This window comes from Bombina bombina, chromosome 4 (assembly GCF_027579735.1).
Source record: "Bombina bombina isolate aBomBom1 chromosome 4, aBomBom1.pri, whole genome shotgun sequence".
In the NCBI taxonomy this organism is placed as follows: Eukaryota; Metazoa; Chordata; class Amphibia; order Anura; family Bombinatoridae; genus Bombina; species Bombina bombina.
The window spans coordinates 65,765,546-65,781,076 of NC_069502.1; positions in this window are offsets into that span (position 1 = coordinate 65,765,546).

A 15,531-nucleotide genomic window follows, 5' to 3' on the forward strand; every position below is an offset into this window, starting at 1 on the left:
TAATTGAACTCTGACTTGCTTCAAAAGTGAAGCTTAGTCCAATGTCATTATGATTCAGATAGTCAATGAATCCCTGAATGTCAGACTGATTACCCGACCAGATAAAGAGAAGATCATCTATGTATCTCCTATAAAAGGAGATACATTTCCTGTAAGGGTTTCTATCTCCAAAGATGTGGTAAAACTCCCACCAGCCCAAAAAAAGATTTGCAAAGGAGGGAGCAAATTTGGCCCCCATGGCGGTACCACATCTCTGGAGATAGAAAACATCCTCAAATTTGAAAAAATTGTGTGACAAAAGAAAAAGTGTGACCTTCAAAATGTACTTAATGAAATCATCAGAGTAATCAGTATTGTGTTCCAGAAAAAAGGCAATGGCCTCTATCCCTTTAGAGTGTGGAATACTGGAATAGAGCGACACTGCGTCCACTGTGAGCCAGATAGATTGTGGTGTCCATCTTACATTATCCATAACATTAAGGATATGTTTAGTATCCCTAATGTAAGAATGGAGAGTGACAACAAGGGGTTGAAGGATCGAGTCCAACCACTCTGACAGATTACCCAGAAGGGATTCCACACCACTCACTATTGGCCGTCCCTGGACACTTCCCAGGGATTTGTGTGTCTTAGGTAAATGGTGGAACAACGGTATTTTCGGACAATCAACTAACAAATAGTCCATTGTTGCCTGATCCACAAAACCTTGTTCTAATCCATCATCCAAAAGATGAACTAATTTGGAACGAAAGTGAGTGGTGGGATCTCTTTGCAAAACTAAGTAATTATTCTCATTACATAGTTGTCTGTGGCCTTCATCTATATATTGTTGTCGGTCCATGACCACAACCATTCCACCTTTGTCAGAATTTTTGATCACCAGACTATGGTCCTCTTTCAGAGAGGCCAAAGCACCCTTCTCAGCAAGAGACAAATTAAATTTACTTGGGGGTTGATTGGCCTTTAGTTGTAAAAGATCCCTTTCGACCCTGTTGTAAAATGTTTCAATGACTGATCCCCTGTTTTGAATAGGGTAGAATTTAGATTTCTCCTTGAATTTGGGACCCATGTTGCGACTACCCAAGTTCCCCATTGATTCTATTTGCAGCTGTTGCAGTGTGACTGTGTCACATTTATGTTCAAAATCAATTGGGTCCCTGGTATCCGTATCAACATGGGTAACTGGCACATCGGTATGATCAAGTGTACTCAATCCATGAAAATGTTTCTTCAGAGTCAAATTTCGTGTTAATTTGTTAACATCCATGATAGTTCTAAATACATCAAAATCTATAGTGGGTGCAAAATTTAAACCTTTATTCAAAACACTATATTGTGCAATACTAAGCTGTTTGGATGATAAATTTATGACATTGCCTATAATCTTGGAATTGATTATTTGTATCTGGTCTGTGGACGGGGTTTCCTCAGTTGATACTTGTCTTGATTCTTTGCATAATGCACTTTGGGCTGTGTATTCTGTTTGTTCTGTTTCCCTCCCCCCGCTGATGCATCCTGGTCTTGGGGAAAAACCTGATTGGTGGCTAGAGTGTCTGGTCTGTTTTGAAAATACATATTAGGTGCTAATTCTGTGTAGTTACCTTGTTTGGGTTTAACTGCTACTGTGTTGTGTTGTACATAGCCTTGATTAGTGCTCATTGTATCTGTATAAGCTATTTGGGGAATATGTACAATATTAGGAGGGGCAGTATCTTCAAAATCTGGCCGTGTTTGTTCACTAATGATTTCACCCTCACTTGATCCCTCTGAGTCACTACCAGAGAAGGTCACATTCTTTTTATTATTATTACCTTTACCATCATTGCCACGATTCCTACTGCGATTTCTATTGCCCCTCCTCCTACGGCCAAACCTAGGTTGATTTGCCCTAAAATTCCCCCTGGCACTTCTATTCCATATATACACAGAATTGTTAGAATAGTCATATTTATCCCTAATGTATTTGGTATGTTTCGTCTCCATGATCCCAGACCTCCCCTTAGCAACCAACTCTTTCAAAGTTTTATCAAATCTGGCAAAGTCATTATGACTGCTCCTCCTATTCAGTTCTATCTGTAATTCATTAATATCTGCTCTAATGCTATCCAACAATTTATTTTTATACTGTATTAGCAATTTCATGTCTCATAGAGCATTCAGATAGTACACTGTTCCAAGCATCTATAAAGTCTTTATCTTGTGCATCCACGTCAAAGGTTGGAAACTTGTATAGCCTTAATCCCCTCGGTATCATACTTAGACTCAAATACTTTTCTAATGTCCAGATGTCCCACTGGGTTTTAGATTCTTTTAGTAACAATGTCTCCATTTGTTCAAACAAAGTGCTCAGTGCTAATACTCCTTTATCCTCAGAGAAAATCAATTCACAATCTGTAGGCAAAGTCGTACGTGCAGTTACAGGCATCAGTGAGTAAAAGGCCTGCTGTGTTTCCTCCATAACTGTGCTAAAAAGTCTTATAAAAAGGCTGAACCAATGTCATAAAACTGGGTGTAGGTATGTCCGGTAATACCAAAAAGAGATAAATGTAAGGAAAGGAAACCCAGAATATGATAGGCAGTCTGTATTGTATTAACAACAAAAAGGTATCAAATAAAGTGCAAGGTGCTAAAAAGAAACTCTCAAGTTCCTTGATATATCACTCATTCACTCGCTCCAGCGTGGACAATGGAGATCTCACTCACCCAATCCAATGGAGAAGGCGGGTATCGCCATTCGCGGCTGTAGATTCAATCCGGACGCCTCTAAGGGGGCTCGGCCCAATTCCGGCCAATGGAACACACTCTGGAACGAGGCAGAGATCCCTTGCTCCGCCTCAACTTATTCCAGACACTTGTTCCTCCGATAGAATACAGTATCCCTCCGCCAGTGACGTAGTGAAAAACAGTTCCTGCTTGCAATAGGGAACTGCCAAATGTAGAAAAGCACACAATGCAATCCTCTTTGAAGAGTATAAGCTCGTAATGCACAGCAGGAAACAGCCAAACTCCGGACAATAATAGCTTGAAAAGAGAAAGTGGAGGCTGTTTCCTTAAAATTAATTCCTTTATTTATTCAGTTTAAAACCGGCAAACACAGCAAGGATAGGGTATGGTGTAGAAGGCGCAGCACAGTCTGGCTTACGCGTTTCGGATGAAATCCGTAGTCATAGCCTACTGTGCTGTGCTCCACACCTGCTTAAAACTAGTTAAAACAAATGTGATTGGTGCACACATAAAAAACAACGCCTTCAAGTTTAACCAATACCAACAGTGTATAAAATTAACCCACTGGTGTCAGAACCGCACAATCTAATACATTGCCTGAGCCCATACACACTATAATAATACACACTACAATAATTATGTCAATAACCAACATAGTGGTATACATTGTAGACAAAATGTCAAAAACTAAGGGTTAGTAAGTAATTAAATGTTATTAAAAATTCTAATGCCCAGATAGGCATAGGTGGAATGGTTGTGGTCATGGACCGACAACAATATATAGATGAAGGCCACAGACAACTATGTAATGAGAATAATTACTTAGTTTTGCAAAGAGATCCCACCACTCACTTTCGTTCCAAATTAGTTCATCTTTTGGATGATGGATTAGAACAAGGTTTTGTGGATCAGGCAACAATGGACTATTTGTTAGTTGATTGTCCGAAAATACCGTTGTTCCACCATTTACCTAAGACACACAAATCCCTGGAAAGTGTCCAGGGACGGCCAATAGTGAGTGGTGTGGAATCCCTTCTGGGTAATCTGTCAGAGTGGTTGGACTCGATCCTTCAACCCCTTGTTGTCACTCTCCATTCTTACATTAGGGATACTAAACATATCCTTAATGTTATGGATAATGTAAGATGGACACCACAATCTATCTGGCTCACAGTGGACGCAGTGTCGCTCTATTCCAGTATTCCACACTCTAAAGGGATAGAGGCCATTGCCTTTTTTCTGGAACACAATACTGATTACTCTGATGATTTCATTAAGTACATTTTGAAGGTCACACTTTTTCTTTTGTCACACAATTTTTTCAAATTTGAGGATGTTTTCTATCTCCAGAGATGTGGTACCGCCATGGGGGCCAAATTTGCTCCCTCCTTTGCAAATCTTTTTTTGGGCTGGTGGGAGTTTTACCACATCTTTGGAGATAGAAACCCTTACAGGAAATGTATCTCCTTTTATAGGAGATACATAGATGATCTTCTCTTTATCTGGTCGGGTAATCAGTCTGACATTCAGGGATTCATTGACTATCTGAATCATAATGACATTGGACTAAGCTTCACTTTTGAAGCAAGTCAGAGTTCAATTAACTATTTGGATATTACATTGGAGGGCAGTTCCGATGGCAAAATACTTTCCAGGATTTTCAGAAAATCCATTTCAGGGAACTCCTTACTCTTAGGAACAAGCTGTCATCCCAGACATGTTCCCTATGCTATTGCAAAAGGTGAATATACCCGGATTAAAAGGAACTGTACCTCCAATGAGGACTTTTGCAGGGAGGCAGAAAGATTGGAGATGAGATTAAAAGAGAGAAAGTATCCCAAAAAAGTGATCAAAAGGGCTAGAGAATCTGTACAAGTAATACCGAGAGAGAGCTTACTGAAAACTAAAAATAAGCACAGTACAACCAAACAGGGAATTACTTTTGTTACAACACACAGTACCCAATATCCTCAGGTATGTGAGATTATCAGGAAACATTTTCCAATATTGAAGGCTGAGGATAAATTGGTTGACACAGTCCGACAAGGACTCAGATGTGCCTACAGGAAAAGCCCCACATTGGGTTCTATTCTTTCGCCCACCCTGCTGAAAACTGACAAAGATGAGAGGGGATCATGGTTGGTACATACTGGGATGTACAGATGCGGTCACAGGAAGTGCAAGCCCTGTGATTATGCCAAGGTGACTAAGGAATTTGTGAGTGTAAGAACGAGGAAAAGTTACAAAATCAATTCCTGTATGAATTGTAAAACGGAATCGGTAGTCTATATGATTGAATGCACATTGTGCCAGATTCAGTATGTGGGACTCACCTCCAGAGACCTGAATTCTAGAATTAGGGAACATCTTTCCTCTTTCTCCACTAAGAGATCCACGACTCCAATAGTACAACACTTTGGAGTCTACCATGATAACAACCTTAAAGGATTCACATGGTGTGCTATTGAGAAAGTTTCTAGACCTGCTAGGGGGGGTAATCTGGACCAATTGCTCGCCAGACGCGAAGCCTTTTGGATTTTTACCTTAGGCACTCGGGTGCCTGATGGTCTAAATTCAAGATATGACGTAATGAACCTGTGGGAATAAATATTATGGTATTTCGCAATACATTTACCTATAGATCTCCTTGTATATTATAATTTAAGACTCATCGGATGGTCATGTGTGCTCAACCTGTATCATATCACATTGGATTACTTTATGGGGAGGTGCTATTTGTTAGCTTGTTATTTTTTACCATATATCATTATGATGACAATTTGTTTAGATATCTTTAATTCATACAGTATTTGACAGGTTACTCCTCATTTAGAATTATTTGCTTATTGCATGTTTATAATATTTTTATAATTTGTTTATACATTTATTTATTTTTTACACATGATAGCATCTAATGTGGTATTCTTTACTTAGGGTATTGTTTTCTGTTGCCCATTAGTGCATTAGATAGGATAGGAGTAAAGATTTAACTCTCACATATCGAGGATATATTAATAGAGACTCCTATACGCACTATCTGGGCATTAGAATTTTTAATAACATTTAATTACTTACTAACCCTTAGTTTTTGACATTTTGTCTACAATGTATACCACTATGTTGGTTATTGACATAATTATTGTAGTGTGTATTATTATAGTGTGTATGGGCTCAGGCAATGTATTGGATTGTGCGGTTCTGACACCAGTGGGTTAATTTTATACACTGTTGGTATTGGTTAAACTTGAAGGCGTTGTTTTTTATGTGTGCACCAATCACATTTGTTTTAACTAGTTTTAAGCAGGTGTGGAGCACAGCACAGTAGGCTATGACTACGGATTTCATCCGAAACGCGTAAGCCAGACTGTGCTGCGCCTTCTACACCATACCCTATCCTTGCTGTGTTTGCCGGTTTTAAACTGAATAAATAAAGGAATTAATTTTAAGGAAACAGCCTCCACTTTCTCTTTTCAAGCTATTATTGTCCGGAGTTTGGCTGTTTCCTGCTGTGCATTACGAGCTTATACTCTTCAAAGAGGATTGCATTGTGTGCTTTTCTACATTTGGCAGTTCCCTATTGCAAGCAGGAACTGTTTTTCACTACGTCACTGGCGGAGGGATACTGTATTCTATCGGAGGAACAAGTGTCTGGAATAAGTTGAGGCGGAGCAAGGGATCTCTGCCTCGTTCCAGAGTGTGTTCCATTGGCCGGAATTGGGCCGAGCCCCCTTAGAGGCGTCCGGATTGAATCTACAGCCGCGAATGGCGATACCCGCCTTCTCCATTGGATTGGGTGAGTGAGATCTCCATTGTCCACGCTGGAGCGAGTGAATGAGTGATATATCAAGGAACTTGAGAGTTTCTTTTTAGCACCTTGCACTTTATTTGATACCTTTTTGTTGTTAATACAATACAGACTGCCTATCATATTCTGGGTTTCCTTTCCTTACATTTTTCTCTAATAAAAATACATAGGAGGATATATGGATAACATTTAAAACTTTGTTAAATAAATATACATATCAACACATACCATATGGTTATAAAAGTAAAATAAATAAATCTACGCCAATGTGGCTAAATAAAAATGAGTTAAGAGAAATTAGGAAAAAATGTAGGACATTTAAATTATTCAAAGAAAATAGTACAGATTCAACATACCAAATGTATAAGAAATGTAACAAAGCATGCAAAAAAAGAAATCAAATTAGCAAAAATTGAAAATGAAAGATTAATTGCAAAGGATTCTAAGTCAAACCCTAAAAGGTTCTTTAAGTACTTACATAGCAAAAAAATCTAAGAAGGATAATATAGGTACATTAAAATGCTTGTAGGGTAACATGATTAAAAGTGAGAGGGAGAAGGCTGAGGTACTAAACAAATTCTTTTCTTCAGTATACACAAGAGGGTAACCAATGGAGGATACTTTGGAACAAACTAGAACATGCCAGCCCATACCATTAACTGGGTTATGTCTAGAGGATATCAGGAAAAAACTGTTTAATATTAAGGTAAATAACCTCTACTCTTAATTTTTTAAAAATGTGTTATACTCAGGTATAGTACCCCAGGATTGGCGTAAAGCTGATATGGTGCCACTCTTCAAAAAGGGAAGCCGGCTGATCCAGGAAGCTATAGTCTAGTTAGTCTGACATCAATAGTGGGGAAGATACTTGAAGGGATTATAAGGGATTATATTTATGAGAATATTTTTGTAAACAAGATAATGAGTTCAAATCAGCATAGTTTTATGAGAAATAGATCATATCAAACTAATCAAATTAGATTCTACAAGGAAGTGAGTAAAAAATATAGATAAAGGGGAATCAGTGGATGTGATATACTAAGATTTTGCAAAGGCATTTGATACAGTGCCACATGAGAGATTAATGTACAAAATAAATGGCCTGGGAATAGTTGAAAATGTAAGCTCATGGATAAATAACTGGATAAAAGATAGGGAGCAACGAGTAGTAGTAAATGGATCATACTCAGAGTGGACAAAAGTAATCAGAGGAGTCCTCCAGGGATCAGTACTGGGCCTGGAGGCTCGCCAGAAACACGGGCCCTCAAGGTCCGTACGGAGCTTGGTAGATAGGCCCCTTTTCTTAAGAGAAAGTACATCTTGCTGCTACTTCAAGGGACATGAAAGGGAAAATTAAACTTTCATGATCCAGAGAGAGTGAACAATTAAACAAAAACAATATTTGAAACCTTTCTTTTTAGCCTTTATTGTGGCGACTAAACTTCTTTCCATGGGAGCCTACTGAGGTAGGTTCAGGAGCATACACGTGTCTTAAGCACAGCTTGCAAAAATGTTTGTAACAATGTTTTATTTATAGTGACAGAACTGGTCTAGGTGTTATCTTATGGAAAGGGGCCAAGTTTGAAAAAAAAAAAACATTATAAATTACTTAAATTTGATACTAAACATAAATTGGAAGGTTTTTATTGTAAGCTCTATCTGAATCATGAAAGTTTAATCTTGCCTAAAAGGTTCCTTTAAGCAAAAACACTCAGAATTGTGCCACCAGGAGCTCCATTACATATGCAGCGTCGCCCGCAAAATCCTCCGCCGCCTGATTTTATGCGGTTTGGGTATTACATATACGGCATAGCATACAAGTTACAGGCGTATATTTCACCCTTCGGCCGTTTTTTTTTTTCACCATAGACTAACATAGAACAGCCGTGCAATTTGGTATCCAATATACAGCGTAAGGACTTACACGCGCAGAATTCTGAAAATCTACGTTATTCTCATCTTGCCACACATGGCAGGCACAGTAACCCTTGCACTGACTAAAGAAGCAACGTAACTCCCTGAAGGTCTAACAAACGCATGCGCCTCTTCTAAGCATTTATTATTCCTGCCCCTGCAAGTGTGTCAAACCAATCACAAACAGCACAACCTCTCACCTGCAGCCTTAAAACACCTGTCAATGCACACCCTCATTAGCCACCATGTTTCCCCTGCTTTACCTACAATATCTAGAGAGACAGCATTGTGGGGCACAAGGGGTGCTGGAAGCCCTACAAGCCCCTGTTGTGGAGGATATACCTGCTGGTGCTGCTGTGGATGCTCTCCCTGCTGTTTATATAGTTGCTGCAGCTGATCTACTTGCTGCTGAGGTCCCTGGTCATGGTGCTGCGGCCGTCCCTGTTCCTGCTGCTGCTGTCCCTGCTCCTGGTGCTGCCCCTGCTGCTGTTGTGGCTGCAGCTGGTCATTGGCTGGCATGGCCTATATGACGTTGGCATTAGCAGAGGGGAAGAGTAAGGGCACCAAGGATACACAGGGTTAGGGTCACCCTGTTTGGAATAGGAACCAAGCTCAAGTGAATAGGAACCGAGCTCTTACTGGTTTGCAGAAGCTGTTGTGTGTTGTGCACTTCCTGGCATCTGGCTCATTCCAGTCAACAGAGGGCCTTGTGTCTGGCCTAGCGTAGTCCACCTTCTCCAGGCTCCTAGGGGAGGTTTTGACTGCTCTAGATAACCAGACACAGCGATACATTCATTTCCCCTGTACCCCCCAGGAAGCAAGGCTTCTATCGACTGGGGGGTATTCCCAATGTCATGGGGGCAATTGATTGCACACATGTGCGTATTGTGGCCCAACATGAGGAGCCATTCCTCTATTTTAACAAGAAAGGGTTTTACTCCTTGAATTGCCAGATGGTCTGTGATACCACTCTGAAATTCGCACATGTGTATGCAGGCTTTCCAGGGAGTGGCCATGATTCCTCCATCCTGTGCCAGACCTCCTTATTCCAGCTTTTTGATTCTGGAACACTCTCGGGAGGTTAGCTGCTTAGTGAGTATGCAATACCTTCATTCTGTCTGTATTTTTCTACTAAAGGGACACGAAACACAAAATAATTATGTAATATTTCAGATAGAGAATACAATGTTAAACAACATTACAATTTACTTCTATTATCTAATTTGATTCATTCTTTAGATATCCTTTGTTGAAGAAACAGCAATGCACATAGATGCCTCATGTGATTGGCTCATCTATGTGCATTGCTATTTCTTCAACCAATCAGCAGATACTGAGCATATCTAATATACTTGCCAGCAAATGATATCAAGAGAATGGAGCAAATTACATAATAGAAGTAAATTATAATGTTGAATAAAATTGAAGGTTCTTTCTAACTTATGAAAGAAGAAATGTGTGTTTCATGTCCCTTTAAAAGGACAGTATACTATAGTTTTTCACTTAAAAGGACATTTTCTTAAAATGGCATGTTCTATCTAAATCATGAAAATATAATTTTGTCTAGACTAGTCCTGGCATCAAAGTATATTGCTTATAATGCACCAATTTAATTTTTTTGAAAAATATATATATTTTAAATTAAATCCATGTTATATTCCTTTAAGCACATAATGAACCTGTAGTAATCAGAATACATATGTTACATGACAGGTGACGCAGGGTACGGCTGCAGACCATGGCTGTTAACCCCCTTGGCACACCCCCTTACAGAGCCACAAATCATGTACCAGGATGCCCACATATGTACCCAAAAGGAGCTTTGGCCTACTCAAAACCAGATTCAGGTGTCTGGATTTGACAGGCAGAGCTTTACAGTATAACCCCAACAAAGTGTGTTCCATTGTCAATGCATGTTGTATTCTACATAACATTGCTGTGGACTCACATATATTGGGGGACATAGAACCATACCAAGATCAGCAGCTGGTTCCTGTACCTGAGGGTGTGGACAGGGGGACACTGAGGGGGAATGAAGTGACAGACTTTGTCATCCGTGAATACTTCACCAGTAAGTTACTTGTTCATAAGTACAGTAAACCGTAACATTCAAATGTATTATAATGTTTTACTGTACGTCAACAACAATTGCATGTGTATATATCATGTTTTGCAGAATTACATACTGCAGATTTTCCACTGCATGTAAGTGAAACTACTACATTCCACCCCCATTCCCTTAACCAACCTAATTACTGAAAATGGCTCATTGTTTAATTCATGTTTAGGTCTAAATGATTTCAGGACTATCATTATTAAGAAGAATGAAAATGGATGTTTATACCTTATGTTCACACCTTCTGTAAATACATTATTATTTATATATATATATATACCCATGTGTCAATTTATATTGGATGTGAGAAACCTTGATTTACATCTTATAAGTGAATATTACTATATGTACCCTTTATACACAACTATGTGATGTGGATTATAGTACATGAAAATGTCATAAACTTGATAATCTCACCTGTTTTTTTTTTTTTTTGGCTATTTCAATACAGGTCATATTATCATGTTTTAACAATATTAGTGTAAAAAACACACATCACATTGATATGTATGGCAATTACATGGTAAATAACAAAGGACAATGTTTATGGTGAACTATAAAATTATTTATTTTTCTTGGGCTTTTTGGATGAGGGAGCTGAGGTGCCTGTAGTGGATTGCCTTGTTCTCTTTGTTCTAGCAGATTCCAGTGTTTCTGCTGGTGTGCTGGCAAGAGATGATAGGCTGGAGGTAGTATCCTGCTGGTGTGTAAAGTGCTCAACCAACACACCCAAGAGTTGATTTTGTTCTCTCCATCTATTGTCCATCTGCATCTGCATATCAGACAGAATTTGCATCATCTGTGACTGGTTTTGAACACTTGCACTTAATGATGCTGCCATGTCCCTCTGCAGCTCTATGCTACATTTGTGTAACCTATCTTGGCTCCTGAAGAACCTCTTTTGGCCTCTTTGTATGCTCTCTGTGCTTGCTATGAGCCTCTTCTGGAGTGCAATGTATTCCTCACCCAGGGGAGAATACAATGCATCCACAGGCTCTTGAGCAGCAGGGCTTCTAGTTGCTTGTGGGGCAGGGTCACCTGCATCTGCTGGTGCTTGAGGTGCAGGGTCACCTGCATCTGCTGGTTCTGGTGGGGCAGGTTCAGCTGCATCTGATGGTTCTTGTGGGGCAGGTTCAGCTGCATCTGATGGTGCTTGAGTAGTTTCTGCTATATTTCCATCTGCAGATGTTGGAGCTTGCCCAAGTAATGAGGATGGTGGAGCTTGCCCAAGAGATGAGGATGGTAGAGCTTGCCCAAGTGACGAGGATGGTGGATTTCTCATAGTTGATTGATAGCCCCACTGATGACCAGTGTGTGACCACTCAGCCTGTCCAATTGGCACTTCTTGTGACATAGTTTGTGGGTAAAAGCCATGATTGCCATGAGATTGTGTTGGGGGGGGGGGTAAATACATGGACCCTTTCTGGCTGTCTTGGCTCCCCCTCAAAGCCAAAAGAAGAATATTCCTCTGGCCAGGAATCTTGCCAGGGGTCATATGGCAATGGTGGTGGCATCACTCCCGGGTCCTCAACTGAAGTCATCCAAACATGCCTGGGAGCATACTGTTTGTGCGGTTGCCTGAAGACTGGTGGTGGTGGTGGCATGGCTGTTTGTATCCTCGTGACAGAAGGTTCTGTGGAGGAGTCAAAGGATGAGAGGGATTAGTACAGTCAGATATATGTCCATGTGGGCATACAATGTACATTGATACATGCTAGGGCCTATACTGATTCTCATGTCAAACTCTATAACATGCATGTGCACATTGTGATTTGTTCTATGAGGGATTTTAATATGAGCAGTATACAGGTATGTGTTTTATACAGTTTATACAATTTACTTTAGCCTGATCTAGGCACAGATCCTGCTTTATTGAGCTAAAAGTATTGTGATGGCTATAGTGTCCATTTAATGAAAACTCTACATGCGGCTTGTGGCCCATGTTACTCTGAGACATGTTAGTATTGCACTATTTAACCTCATATCATGAATTGCATTGTGTTAAGTAGCAGTAATGTCAAGTATAATTGTAGATGTTTTTGTTAGTAGGCCAAATAGCATGCTCCTCATTCTGTACATGGATGTGTTATATTAAAGGATGTTATATTTCAAATACATATAATACTGGTGTGTGGGATGATACTCACCAGCATGCTGTGCTGTGGTTGTATCCCCTGAGTCATGAGCCCCTGGAAGTCCATGGACTGCTGAGATAATCATGGACCTGCGTATCATCTCCTGCCCGATGTTATACTCTATATCCAGGGATGGACCACCGCCTGTTCCCTTGGAGTCATTCCAGCATTTTTTAAGGCCCTCAACAGTCCTCCTCTGTGGGGCCACACTGTTGACGGCATCCTCTACCACCAACCATGCCATTTTTCGCTTTTTGGCAATGCCTTTGCCCTTCTCCTGCCCAAAGAGGTCACTGTAATTGTCCATGATGGCCTGGACAAGGGCAACAATTTCATCAAATGAGAAGTTGGGACATCTCAGCCTCTCATCCTCCATGGACACTTGGCTTCCTCCCTGTGATGTCAATGGTGTGGGCTCCTCCCTATCCTCTCTCTCCTCCTCCCTTCTGTCCCCATGTGCACCCTCTGTCCCTCTCCTAGATGTGCCTGCTCTCTGGGGCTCTTGGGCATCTCCCCTCCCATCATCCCTTCTGGCTCTCCCTCTCCCTTTTCCCACTCCACTTACTCCCTGACGGGGAGCCCACTGCTCCTCCTGTCCTCTCCTATACTCCTCTCCCTGCCACTCCTCTCTCCTCCTCCCTACCTCTCCCTGCCATCCTCACACTAAATCACACCACACACACTAACACTCCCAGTTCAATCACACACAATCACAACCAAACACTCAGCCTATCACACTGTAAAAATCAAATACAATGTGTGAGGTGTTAGAAAAAAAAGTGTGGTGTATTTGTATATGTATGTATGCAAAATATGTGCAATATGTAAGAATATGTGTAAGTGTACAAGCTTAATCAAACAACAATGCGACCTAACTATCTCCTCTGTTTGCACCTCTCTCTCTCTACTCTCACTAATCTTCCACTCCAGTGTAGTGTGTTGTAGCTCAACGAACAATCCAAACACACTGAAGAAAATTGCGGCTGTGCATGGGTTTATATATGAATTTCAATATCGTAATTACCTGTTGCATTTTTATTTGAAATTGCGGTTCATTTTTATGAGTGTTAGCCTAATTTGCATAAAACTCTTTATTGACACTTTCCGTGGACAAAATACTGGCGTAAGTTACTTGCGACGACAAAAATGTGTATTTGTGCACATTTCAGAAGATAGCCAGTTTAGCATCTAATGGCGCAGTATATGTAATACCCCGATGTGCAAGGTGAAATTAGGGGCGGCACGGGTTTCCACGCTTGCGCCAAAACCTGCGCTGTATATGTAATCGCACTCCAGATCTTATAAAATAATTCAGTTTAGATAAACAAATAGTAGATAAATAATGAGCATACATTTCTTTATGAAAATGTGATTAATATTAAAACTAATAAATATTAGTGATGACAATAATGTTCCAATGCCCTTGCTCACAAATGAGAACTCTATGTTCTTTGGACAATTTATTGGAAATGAAGATATTTTTATTGTGATCAAGCCAGATTTTTAAGTAACTTGTGTTCAACAACTTGTTTAATAAACACCTCTGTGGAGAAACCAGTGGTTGGTCAGGAAAGACACTTGTAATTGAGCCATAAGCACATGATTTTTAAGTTTATAGCTGCTTTATGTTAAAGGGATAGGAAGGTCAATATGTAACTGTGCGTTGGTGCTTTTCAATTGTAAATTGAAGCATTTTTACAATGTACTTCTATTAGCAGAAATGCTTCTAGTAAAGTATTACTGTTTTTCAGTGGCATACGTGCATATGCTACAGGGCTGCATGCACCAGTATTCATACAACACACCTTCTCAGAGAGTCAGCAGTGACTTATATGGCACAAATTAACTCTTCATAGACACAATATACACCACCACCAGCTCTCTGAGATTAAATACTGATTCACAGACCCTCGTAGCATATGTGCATATGTCACTGAAAAAACACTAATAACTTGTACTAAAAGCATTCTTGCTAATACAAGTATATGGCAAAAAATGCTTCTATTTTAAATTAATTTAAATGCATCTATGCACATTTCAATTTTGACCTTTCTATCCCTTTAAACATTAGATTTGTTGCACATATTTAGGCTAATTGGTCATTAAAGAAGAAAGGTACATTGATGCTTTTAAGCTTTAAACAGAAGTGTTGTTACAAATGCATAAATAACTAGAAGTGGACAGAAATTAATAGCTTACTCAATGGGATAGTACCCACCCAGGGTGCATCGTATTTTAGCCCGCTTATGCCTTTCTAAATAACTTTCCTGTATTATATCAGTGTGATTGATACAAAAGGACAGTTCAATATTAGGCATCTTTTTAAAGGGACACTGAGCCCAATTTTTTTCTTTCGTGATTCAGATAGAGCATGCAATTTTAAGCAACTTTCTAATTTACTCCTATTATCAAATGTTCTTCATTCTCTTGGTATCTTTATTTGAAAAGCAAGAATGTAAGTTTAGATGTCGGACCATTTTTGGTGAACAACTAAATCAGCAAGTGCAACCCAGGTTTGAACCAAAAATTGGACGGCTCTTAAAGTGAAGGTCAATTTGGATGAATTAGTGCCCGGTTTTTAATAATCCTATTAAAAACAAGGGCACTTTAATTCATCAAAATTGACATTTCACTGTTTTCTTCAAAAACTTACCTTTTAATCCTGACAGCCGCTGCAGCACTTCCTCCGTCCGTCGCAAGTCCTCTTCGAGGGTCCAAAATGACGAATCTGGCTTCCTCCAATCATGGCGCTGCATCAGGCCATGACAACCCCTGGGGGAAAGCCGTGATTGGAGGAAGCCGTAGAGGCTTCCGACGGCCGGGTGAATCGCTGGAGC